The sequence below is a fragment of the Colletes latitarsis genome, unplaced genomic scaffold (assembly GCF_051014445.1).
Source record: "Colletes latitarsis isolate SP2378_abdomen unplaced genomic scaffold, iyColLati1 scaffold0007, whole genome shotgun sequence".
Taxonomy (NCBI): domain Eukaryota; kingdom Metazoa; phylum Arthropoda; class Insecta; order Hymenoptera; family Colletidae; genus Colletes; species Colletes latitarsis.
Genome location: NW_027488367.1, coordinates 16,394,643 through 16,407,294, shown reverse-complemented (window position 1 = coordinate 16,407,294; position 12,652 = coordinate 16,394,643).

Below are 12,652 nucleotides of genomic sequence, written 5' to 3'. Positions count from 1 at the left end.
GTTTCAGTGTGGTACCACACTACTACGTAATCCAAACCAGAAAAAACCCAGGATCTGTTCAACAAGTACGTGAAAAACGCGAAAGTATGAGCCTGATGAGGGCTAATCCCAGACATATCCCAGACCTAACTTGCGTTGTCCTCTAAGATATTCATGGAAACCAGGTTTAATTGAATGTTTCAGTGTTGTACTTCATTACTACGTGATGCAATCCAGAAAAAGCCCAGGATCTAGCCATCAAGTATGAGAAATATGCGAAAGAATGAGCCTGATGAGAGCAAATCCCAGACCTAACCTAGGCCTAACATGCGTTATCCTCTAAAATATTGAGCGAAACCAGGTTTAATGGATTGTTTCAGTGTGGTACCACACTACTTCGTGATCCAAACCAGACAAAACCCAGGATCTGTTCAACAAGAATGTGAAAAACGCGAAACTGTGAGCCTGATGAGGGCAAATCTTAGACCTAACCCAGACCTAAGATGCGTTATCCTCTAAAATATTTATCCAGACCAGGTTTCATTGAATGTTTCAGTGTGGTACCACTTTACTACGTGATCCAATCCAGAGATGGCCCAGGATCTAGCCATGAAGTATGAGAAATATGCGAAAGTAAGAGCCTGATGAGGGCAAATCTTAGACCTATCCCAGACCTAACTTGCGTTATCCTCTAAAATATTGATCGAAACCAGGTTTAATCGACTGTTTCAGTGTGGTACCACATTACTACGTGATCCAAACCAGAAAATAACGCAGGATCTGTTCAAGGAGTATGTGAAGTGTGCGAAAGTATGAGTCTGATGAGTGAAAATCCCAGGCCTAACCTAGACCTAACACGCGTTATCCTCTAAAATATTGATCGAAACCAGGTTTAATCTACTGTTTCTGTGTGGTACCACATTACTATGTGATCCAAACCAGAAAATAACCCAGGATCTGTTCAAGGAGTATGTGAAGTGTGCGAAAGTATGATTCTGATGAGGTCAAATCCCAGACCTATCCCAGACCTAACTTGCGTTATCCTCTAACATTTTGATCGAAACCAGGTTTAATCGACTGTTTCGGTGTGGTCCCACATTACTACGTGATCCAAACCAGAAAAAACCCAGGATCCGTTCAACAAGTATGTGAAGAATGCGAAAGTATGAGTCTGATGAGTGAAAATCCCAGACCTAACCTAGACCTAACATGCGTTATCCCCTAAAATATTGATCCAAACCAGGTTTAATGGACTGTTTCAGTGTGGTACCACACTACTACGTAATCCAAACCAGAAAAAACCCAGGATCTGTTCAACAAGTATGTGAAAAACGCGAAAGTATGAGCCTGATGAGGGCAAATCCCAGACATATCCCAGACCTAACTTGCGTTGTCCTCTAAGATATTGATGGAAACCAGGTTTAATTGAATGTTTCAGTGTTGTACTTCATTACTACGTGATGCAATCCAGAAAAAGCCCAGGATCTAGCCATCAAGTATGAGAAATATGCGAAAGAATGAGCCTGATGAGAGCAAATCCCAGACCTAACCTAGACCTAACATGAATTATTCTCTAAAATATTGATCGAAACCAAGTTTAATTGACTGCTTCAGTGTGGTCCCACATTACTACGTGATCCAAACCAGAAAAAACCCAGGATCCGTTCAACAAGTATGTGAAGAATGCGAAAGTATGAGTCTGATGAGTGAAAATCCCAGGCCTAACCTAGACCTAACATGAGTTATACACTAAAATATTGATCGAAACCTGGTTTAACCGACTGTTTCAGTGTGGTACCGCATTACTATGTGATCCAAACCAGAAAATAACCCAGGATCTGTTCAAGGAGTATGTGAAGTGTGCGAAAGTATGAGTCTGATGAGGTAAAATCCCAGAACTATCCCAGACCTAACTTGCGTTATCCTCTAAAATTTTGATCGAAACCAGGTTTAATCGACTGTTTCAGTGTGGTACCACACTACTACGTGATCCAAACCAGAAAAAACCCAGGATCTGTTCAACAAGTATGTGAAGAATGCGAAAGTATGAGTCTGATGAGTGAAAATCCCAGGCCTAACCTAGACCTAACATGAGTTACACTCTAAAATATTGATCGAAACCTGGTTTAATCGACTGTTTCAGTGTGGTACCGCATTACTATGTGATCCAAACCAGAAAATAACCCAGGATCTGTTCAACGAGTATGTGAAGTGTGCGAAAGTATGAGTCTGATGAGGTCAAATCCCAGACCTATCCCAGACCTAACTTGCGTTATCCTCTAAAATTTTGATCGAAACCAGGTTTAATCGACTGTTTCAGTGTGGTACCACACTATTACGTGATCCAAACCAGAAAAAGCCCAGGATCTAGCCATCAAGTATGAGAAATATGCGAAAGAATGAGCCTGATGAGAGCAAATCCCAGACCTAACCTAGGCCTAACATGCGTTATCCTCTAAAATATTGAGCGAAACCAGGTTTAATGGATTGTTTCAGTGTGGTACCACATTACTATGTGATCCAAACTAGAAAATAACCCAGGATCTGTTCAAGGAGTATGTGAAGTGTGCGAAAGTATGATTCTGATGAGGTCAAATCCCAGACCTATCCCAGACCTAACTTGCGTTATCCTCTAACATTTTGATCGAAACCAGGTTTAATCGACTGTTTCGGTGTGGTCCCACATTACTACGTGATCCAAACCAGAAAAAACTCAGGATCCGTTCAACAAGTATGTGAAGAATGCGAAAGTATGAGTCTGATGAGTGAATATCCCAGACCTAACCTAGACCTAACATGCGTTATCCCCTAAAATATTGATCCAAACCAGGTTTAATGGACTGTTTCTGTGTGGTACCACACTACTACGTAATCCAAACCAGAAAAAACCCAGGATCTGTTCAACAAGTATGTGAAAAACGCGAAAGTATGAGCCTGATGAGGGCAAATCCCAGCCATATCCCAGACCTAACTTGCGTTGTCCTCTAAGATATTGATGGAAACCAGGTTTAATTGAATGTTTCAGTGTTGTACTTCATTACTACGTGATGCAATCCAGAAAAAGCCCAGGATCTAGCCATCAAGTATGAGAAATATGCGAAAGAATGAGCCTGATGAGAGCAAATCCCAGACCTAACCTAGACCTAACATGAATTATTCTCTAAAATATTGATCGAAACCAGGTTTAATTGACTGCTTCAGTGTGGTCCCATATTACTACGTGATCCAAACCAGAAAAAACCCAGGATCCGTTCAACAAGTATGTGAAGAAGGCGAAAGTATGAGTCTGATGAGTGAAAATCCCAGGCCTAACCTAGACCTAACATGAGTTATACTCTAAAATATTGATCGAAACCTGGTTTAACCGACTGTTTCAGTGTGGTACCGCATTACTATGTGATCCAAACCAGAAAATAACCCAGGATCTGTGCAAGGAGTATGTGAAGTGTGCGAAAGTATGAGTATGATGAGGTCAAATCCCAGAACTATCCCAGACCTTACTTGCGTTATCCTCTAAAATTTTGATCGAAACCAGGTTTAATCGACTGTTTCAGTGTGGTACCACATTACTATGTGATCCAAACCAGAAAATAACCCAGGATCTGTTCAAGGAGTATGTGAAGTGTGCGAAAGTATGAGTCTGATGAGTGAAAATCCCAGACCTAACCTAGACCTAACATGCGCTATCCCCTAAAATATTGATCCAAACCAGGTGTAATGGACTGTTTCAGTGTGGTACCACACTACTACGTAATCCAAACCAGAAAAAACCCAGGATATGTTCAACAAGTACGTGAAAAACGCGAAAGTATGAGCCTGATGAGGGCAAATCCCAGACATATCCCAGACCTAACTTGCGTTGTCCTCTAAGATATTCATGGAAACCAGGTTTAATTGAATGTTTCAGTGTTGTACTTCATAACTACGTGATGCAATCCAGAAAAAGCCCAGGATCTAGCCATCAAGTATGAGAAATATGCGAAAGAATGAGCCTGATGAGAGCAAATCCCAGACCTAACCTAGGCCTAACATGCGTTATCCTCTAAAATATTGAGCGAAACCAGGTTTAATGGATTGTTTCAGTGTGGTACCACACTACTTCGTGATCCAAACCAGACAAAACCCAGGATCTGTTCAACAAGAATGTGAAAAACGCGAAACTGTGAGCCTGATGAGGGCAAATCTTAGACCTAACCCAGACCTAAGATGCGTTATCCTCTAAAATATTTATCCAGACCAGGTTTCATTGAATGTTTCAGTGTGGTACCACTTTACTACGTGATCCAATCCAGAGATGGCCCAGGATCTAGCCATGAAGTGTGAGAAATATGCGAAAGTAAGAGCCTGATGAGGGCAAATCTTAGACCTATCCCAGGCCTAACTTGCGTTATCCTCTAAAATATTGATCGAAACCAGGTTTAATCGACTGTTTCAGTGTGGTACCACATTACTACGTGATCCAAACCAGAAAATAACGCAGGATCTGTTCAAGGAGTATGTGAAGTGTGCGAAAGTATGAGTCTGATGAGTGAAAATCCCAGGCCTAACCTAGACCTAACACGCGTTATCCTCTAAAATATTGATCGAAACCAGGTTTAATCTACTGTTTCTGTGTGGTACCACATTACTATGTGATCCAAACCAGAAAATAACCCAGGATCTGTTCAAGGAGTATGTGAAGTGTGCGAAAGTATGATTCTGAGGAGGTCAAATCCCAGACCTATCCCAGACCTAACTTGCGTTATCCTCTAACATTTTGATCGAAACCAGGTTTAATCGACTGTTTCGGTGTGGTCCCACATTACTACGTGATCCAAACTAGAAAAAACCCAGGATCCGTTCAACAAGTATGTGAAGAATGCGAAAGTATGAGTCTGATGAGTGAAAATCCCAGGCCTAACCTAGACCTAACATGAGTTATACTCTAAAATATTGATCGAAACCTGGTTTAACCGACTGTTTCAGTGTGGTACCGCATTACTATGTGATCCAAACCAGAAAATAACCCAGGATCTGTGCAAGGAGTATGTGAAGTGTGCGAAAGTATGAGTCTGATGAGGTCAAATCGCAGAACTATCCCAGACCTTACTTGCGTTATCCTCTAAAATTTTGATCGAAACCAGGTTTAATCGACTGTTTCAGTGTGGTACCACATTACTATGTGATCCAAACCAGAAAATAACCCAGGATCTGTTCAAGGAGTACGTGAAGTGTGCTAAAGTATGAGTCTGATGAGTGAAAATCCCAGACCTAACCTAGACCTAACATGCGCTATCCCCTAAAATATTGATCCAAACCAGGTGTAATGGACTGTTTCAGTGTGGTACCACACTACTACGTAATCCAAACCAGGAAAAACCCAGGATCTGTTCAACAAGTATGTGAAAAACGCGAAAGTATGAGCCTGATGAGGGCAAATCCCAGACATATCCCAGACCTAACTTGCGTTGTCCTCTAAGATATTCATGGAAACCAGGTTTAATTGAATGTTTCAGTGTTGTACTTCATAACTACGTGATGCAATCCAGAAAAAGCCCAGGATCTAGCCATCAAGTATGAGAAATATGCGAAAGAATGAGCCTGATGAGAGCAAATCCCAGACCTAACCTAGACCTAACATGAATTATTCTCTAAAATATTGATCGAAACCAAGTTTAATTGACTGCTTCAGTGTGGTCCCACATTACTACGTGATCCAAACCAGAAAAAACCCAGGATCCGTTCAACAAGTATGTGAAGAATGCGAAAGTATGAGTCTGATGAGTGAAAATCCCAGGCCTAACCTAGACCTAACATGAGTTATACACTAAAATATTGATCGAAACCTGGTTTAACCGACTGTTTCAGTGTGGTACCGCATTACTATGTGATCCAAACCAGAAAATAACCCAGGATCTGTTCAAGGAGTATGTGAAGTGTGCGAAAGTATGAGTCTGATGAGGTAAAATCCCAGAACTATCCCAGACCTAACTTGCGTTATCCTCTAAAATTTTGATCGAAACCAGGTTTAATCGACTGTTTCAGTGTGGTACCACACTACTACGTGATCCAAACCAGAAAAAACCCAGGATCTAGCCATCAAGTATGAGAAATATGCGAAAGAATGAGCCTGATGAGAGCAAATCCCAGACCTAACCTAGACCTAACATGAATTATTCTCTAAAATATTGATCGAAACCAGGTTTAATTGACTGCTTCAGTGTGGTCCCATATTACTACGTGATCCAAACCAGAAAAAACCCAGGATCCGTTCAACAAGTATGTGAAGAAGGCGAAAGTATGAGTCTGATGAGTGAAAATCCCAGGCCTAACCTAGACCTAACACGAGTTATACTCTAAAATATTGATCGAAACCTGGTTTAACCGACTGTTTCAGTGTGGTACCGCATTACTATGTGATCCAAACCAGAAAATAACCCAGGATCTGTGCAAGGAGTATGTGAAGTGTGCGAAAGTATGAGTATGATGAGGTCAAATCCCAGAACTATCCCAGACCTTACTTGCGTTATCCTCTAAAATATTGAGCGAAACCAGGTTTAATGGATTGTTTCAGTGTGGTACCACACTACTTCGTGATCCAAACCAGACAAAACCCAGGATCTGTTCAACAAGAATGTGAAAAACGCGAAACTGTGAGCCTGATGAGGGCAAATCTTAGACCTAACCCAGACCTAAGATGCGTTATCCTCTAAAATATTTATCCAGACCAGGTTTCATTGAATGTTTCAGTGTGGTACCACTTTACTACGTGATCCAATCCAGAGATGGCCCAGGATCTAGCCATGAAGTGTGAGAAATATGCGAAAGTAAGAGCCTGATGAGTGAAAATCCCAGGCCTAACCTAGACCTAACACGCGTTATCCTCTAAAATATTGATCGAAACCAGGTTTAATCTACTGTTTCTGTGTGGTACCACATTACTATGTGATCCAAACCAGAAAATAACCCAGGATCTGTTCAAGGAGTATGTGAAGTGTGCGAAAGTATGATTCTGATGAGGTCAAATCCCAGACCTATCCCAGACCTAACTTGCGTTATCCTCTAACATTTTGATCGAAACCAGGTTTAATCGACTGTTTCGGTGTGGTCCCACATTACTACGTGATCCAAACCAGAAAAAACCCAGGATCCGTTCAACAAGTATGTGAAGAATGCGAAAGTATGAGTCTGATGAGTGAAAATCCCAGACCTAACCTAGACCTAACATGCGTTATCCCCTAAAATATTGATCCAAACCAGGTTTAATGGACTGTTTCAGTGTGGTACCACACTACTACGTAATCCAAACCAGAAAAAACCCAGGATCTGTTCAACAAGTATGTGAAAAACGCGAAAGTATGAGCCTGATGAGGGCAAATCCCAGACATATCCCAGACCTAACTTGCGTTGTCCTCTAAGATATTGATGGAAACCAGGTTTAATTGAATGTTTCAGTGTTGTACTTCATTACTACGTGATGCAATCCAGAAAAAGCCCAGGATCTAGCCATCAAGTATGAGAAATATGCGAAAGAATGAGCCTGATGAGAGCAAATCCCAGACCTAACCTAGACCTAACATGAATTATTCTCTAAAATATTGATCGAAACTTGGTTTAATTGACTGCTTCAGTGTGGTCCCACATTACTACGTGATCCAAACTAGAAAAAACCCAGGATCCGTTCAACAAGTATGTGAAGAATGCGAAAGTATGAGTCTGATGAGTGAAAATCCCAGGCCTAACCTAGACCTAACATGAGTTATACTCTAAAATATTGATCGAAACCTGGTTTAACCGACTGTTTCAGTGTGGTACCGCATTACTATGTGATCCAAACCAGAAAATAACCCAGGATCTGTGCAAGGAGTATGTGAAGTGTGCGAAAGTATGAGTCTGATGAGGTCAAATCGCAGAACTATCCCAGACCTTACTTGCGTTATCCTCTAAAATTTTGATCGAAACCAGGTTTAATCGACCGTTTCAGTGTGGTACCACATTACTATGTGATCCAAACCAGAAAATAACCCAGGATCTGTTCAAGGAGTACGTGAAGTGTGCGAAAGTATGAGTCTGATGAGTGAAAATCCCAGACCTAACCTAGACCTAACATGCGCTATCCCCTAAAATATTGATCCAAACCAGGTGTAATGGACTGTTTCAGTGTGGTACCACACTACTACGTAATCCAAACCAGGAAAAACCCAGGATCTGTTCAACAAGTATGTGAAAAACGCGAAAGTATGAGCCTGATGAGGGCAAATCCCAGACATATCCCAGACCTAACTTGCGTTGTCCTCTAAGATATTCATGGAAACCAGGTTTAATTGAATGTTTCAGTGTTGTACTTCATAACTACGTGATGCAATCCAGAAAAAGCCCAGGATCTAGCCATCAAGTATGAGAAATATGCGAAAGAATGAGCCTGATGAGAGCAAATCCCAGACCTAACCTAGACCTAACATGAATTATTCTCTAAAATATTGATCGAAACCAAGTTTAATTGACTGCTTCAGTGTGGTCCCACATTACTACGTGATCCAAACCAGAAAAAACCCAGGATCCGTTCAACAAGTATGTGAAGAATGCGAAAGTATGAGTCTGATGAGTGAAAATCCCAGGCCTAACCTAGACCTAACATGAGTTATACTCTAAAATATTGATCGAAACCTGGTTTAACCGACTGTTTCAGTGTGGTACCGCATTACTATGTGATCCAAACCAGAAAATAACCCAGGATCTGTTCAAGGAGTATGTGAAGTGTGCGAAAGTATGAGTCTGATGAGGTAAAATCCCAGAACTATCCCAGACCTAACTTGCGTTATCCTCTAAAATTTTGATCGAAACCAGGTTTAATCGACTGTTTCAGTGTGGTAACACACTACTACGTGATCCAAACCAGAAAAAACCCAGGATCTGTTCAACAAGTATGTGAAAAACGCGAAAGTATGAGCCTGATGAGGGCAAATCCCAGACATATCCCAGACCTAACTTGCGTTGTCCTCTAAGATATTGATGGAAACCAGGTTTAGTCGACTGTTTCAGTGTGGTACCACATTACTACGTGATCCAAACCAGAAAAAACCCAGGATCTGTTCAACAAGTATGTGAAGAATGCGAAAGTATGAGTCTGATGAGTGAAAATCCCAGGCCTAACCTAGACCTAACATGAGTTATACTCTAAAATATTGATCGAAACCTGGTTTAATCGACTGTTTCAGTGTGGTACCGCATTACTATGTGATCCAAACCAGAAAATAACCCAGGATCTGTTCAACGAGTATGTGAAGTGTGCGAAAGTATGAGTCTGATGAGGTCAAATCCCAGACCTATCCCAGACCTAACTTGCGTTATCCTCTAAAATTTTGATCGAAACCAGGTTTAATCGACTGTTTCAGTGTGGTACCACACTATTACGTGATCCAAACCAGAAAAAACCCAGGATCCGTTCAACAAGTATGTGAAGAATGCGAAAGTATGAGTCTGATGAGTGAAAATCCCAAGCCTAACCTAGACCTAACATGAGTTATACTCTAAAATATTGATCGAAACCTGGTTTAATCGACTGTTTCAGTGTGGTACCGCATTACTATGTGATCCAAACCAGAAAATAACCCAGGATCTGTTCGACGAGTATGTGAAGTGTGCGAAAGTATGAGTCTGATCAGTGAAAATCCCAGGCCTAACCTAGACCTAGCTTGCGTTATCCTCTAAAATATTGATCGAAACCAGGTTGAATCGACTGTTTCAGTGTGGTACCACATTACTACGTGACCCAAACCAGAAAAAACCCATGATCTGTTCAACAAGTATGTGAAAAACGCGAAAGTATGAGCCTGATGAGGGCAAATCCCAGACCTATCCCAGACCTAACTTGCGTTATCCTCTAAAATACTGATCGAAACCAGGTTTAATTGACCGTTTCAGTGTGGTACCGCATTACTACGTGATCCAAACCAGAAAAAACCCAGGATCCGTCCAACGAGTATGTGAAGCATGCGAAAGTATGAGCCTGATCAGTGAAAATCACAGGCCATACCTAGACCTAACTTGTGTTGTCCTCTAAAATATTGATGGAAACCAGGTTTCATTGACTGTTTCAGTGTGGTACTACATTACTACGTGATGCAGTCCAGAAAAAGCCCAGGATCTAGCCATCAAGTATGAGAAATATGCGAAAGAATGAGCCGGATGAGAGCAAATCCCAGACCTAACCTAGACCTAACATGCGTTATCCTCTAAAATATTGAGCGAAACCAGGTTTAATGGACTGTTTCAGTGTGGTACCACACTACTGCGTGATCCAAACCAGAAAAAAACCCAGGATCTGTTCAACAAGTATGTGAAGCATGCGAAAGTATGAGTCTGATCAGTGAAAATCACAGGCCATACCTAGACCTAACTTGCGTTGTCCTCTAAAATATTGATCGAAACCAGGTTTAATCGACTGTTTCAGTGTGGTACCACATTACTACGTGATCCAAACCAGAAAAAACCCAGGATCCGTTCAACAAGTATGTGAAGAATGCGAAAGTATGAGTCTGATCAGTGAAAATCCCAGGCCTAACCTAGACCTAACATGCGTTATCTTCAAAAATATTGATCGAAACCTGGTTTAATCGACTGTTTCAGTGTGGTACCACATTACTATGTGATCCAAACCAGAAAATAACCCACGATCTGTTCAACGAGTATCTGAAGTGTGCGAAAGTATGAGTCTGATGAGGTCAAATCCCAGACCTAACATAGACCTAACATGAATTATTCTCTAAAATATCGATCGAGACCAGGTTTAATCGACTGTTTCAGTGTGGTACCGCATTACTACGTGATCCAAACCAGAAAAAACCCAGGATCAGTTCAACAAGTATGTGAAGAATGCGAAAGTATGAGTCTGATGAGTGAAAATCCCAGGGCTAACCTAGACCTAACATGCGTTATCCTCTAAAATATTGATCGAAACCAGGTTTAATCGACTGTTTCAGTGTGGTACCGCATTACTACGTGATCCAAACCAGAAAAAACCCAGGATCAGTTCAACAAGTATGTGAAGAATGCGAAAGTATGAGTCTGATGAGTGAAAATCCCAGTGCTAACCTAGACCTAACATGCGTTATCCACTAAAATATTGATCGAAGCCAGGTTTAATCGACTGTTTCAGTGTGGTATCACACTACTACGTGACCCAAACCAGAAAAAACCCATGATCTGTTCAACAAGTATGTGAAAAACGCGAAACTGTGAGCCTGATGAGGGCAAATCTTAGACCTAACCCAGTCCTAAGATGCGTTATCCTCTAAAATATTTATCCAGACCAGGTTTCATTGAATGTTTCAGTGTGGTACCACTTTACTACGTGATCCAATCCAGAAATAGCGCAGGATCTAGCCATGAAGTATGAGAAATATGCGAAAGTAAGAGCCTGATGAGGGCAAATCCTAGACCTATCCCAGACGTAACTTGCGTTATCCTCTAAAATATTGATCGAAACCAGGTTTAATTGACCGTTTCAGTGTGGTACCACATTACTATGTGATCCAAACCAGAAAAAACCCAGGATCCGTTCAACAAGTATGTGAAGCATGCGAAAGTATGAGTCTGATCAGTGAGAATCACAGGCCATACCTAGACCTAACTTGCGTTGTCCTCTAAAATATTGATGAAAACCAGGTTTCATTGACTGTTTCAGTGTGGTACTACCTTACTACGTGATGCAATCCAGAAAAAGCCCAGGATCTAGCCATCAAGTATGAGAAATATGCGAAAGAATGAGCCGGATGAGAGCAAATCCCAGACCTAACCTAGACCTAACATGCGTTATCCTCTAAAATATTGAGCGAAACCAGGTTTAATGGACTGTTTCAGTGTGGTACCACACTACTGCGTGATCCAAACCAGAAAAAACCCAGGATCTGTTCAACAAGTATGTGAAAAACGCGAAACTGTGAGCCTGATGAGGGCAAATCTTAGACCTAACCCAGACCTAAGATGCGTTATCCTCTAAAATATTTATCCATACCAGGTTTCATTGAATGTTTCAGTGTGGTACCACTTTACTACGTGATCCACTCCAGAACTAGCCCAGGATCTAGCCATGAAGTATGAGAAATATGCGAAAGTAAGAGCCTGATGAGGGCAAATCCTAGTCCTATCCCAGACGTAACTTGCGTTATCCTCTAAAATATTGATCGAAACCAGGTTTAATTGACTGTTTCAGCGTGGTACCACATTGCTACGTGATACAATCCAGAAACAGCCCAGGATCTAGCCATGAAGTATGAGAAATATGCGAAAGTATGAGCCTGATGAGGGCAAATCCTAGACCTAACCCAGACCTAACATGCGTTATCCTCTAAAATATTTATCAAGACCAGGTTTAATTGATTGTTTCAGTGTGGTCCCACATTACTACGTGATCCAAACCAGAAAAACCCAGGATCTGTTCAACAAGTATGTGAAGAATGCGAAAGTAAGAGCCTGATGAGGGCAAATCCTAGACCTATCCCAGACGTAACTTGCGTTATCCTCGAAAATATTGATCGAAACCAGGTTTAATTGACCGTTTCAGTGTGGTACCACATTACTACGTGATCCAAACCAGAAAAAACCCAGGATCCGTTCAACAAGTATGTGAAGCATGCGAAAGTATGAGTCAGATCAGTGAAAATCACAGGCCATACCTAGACCTAACTTGCGT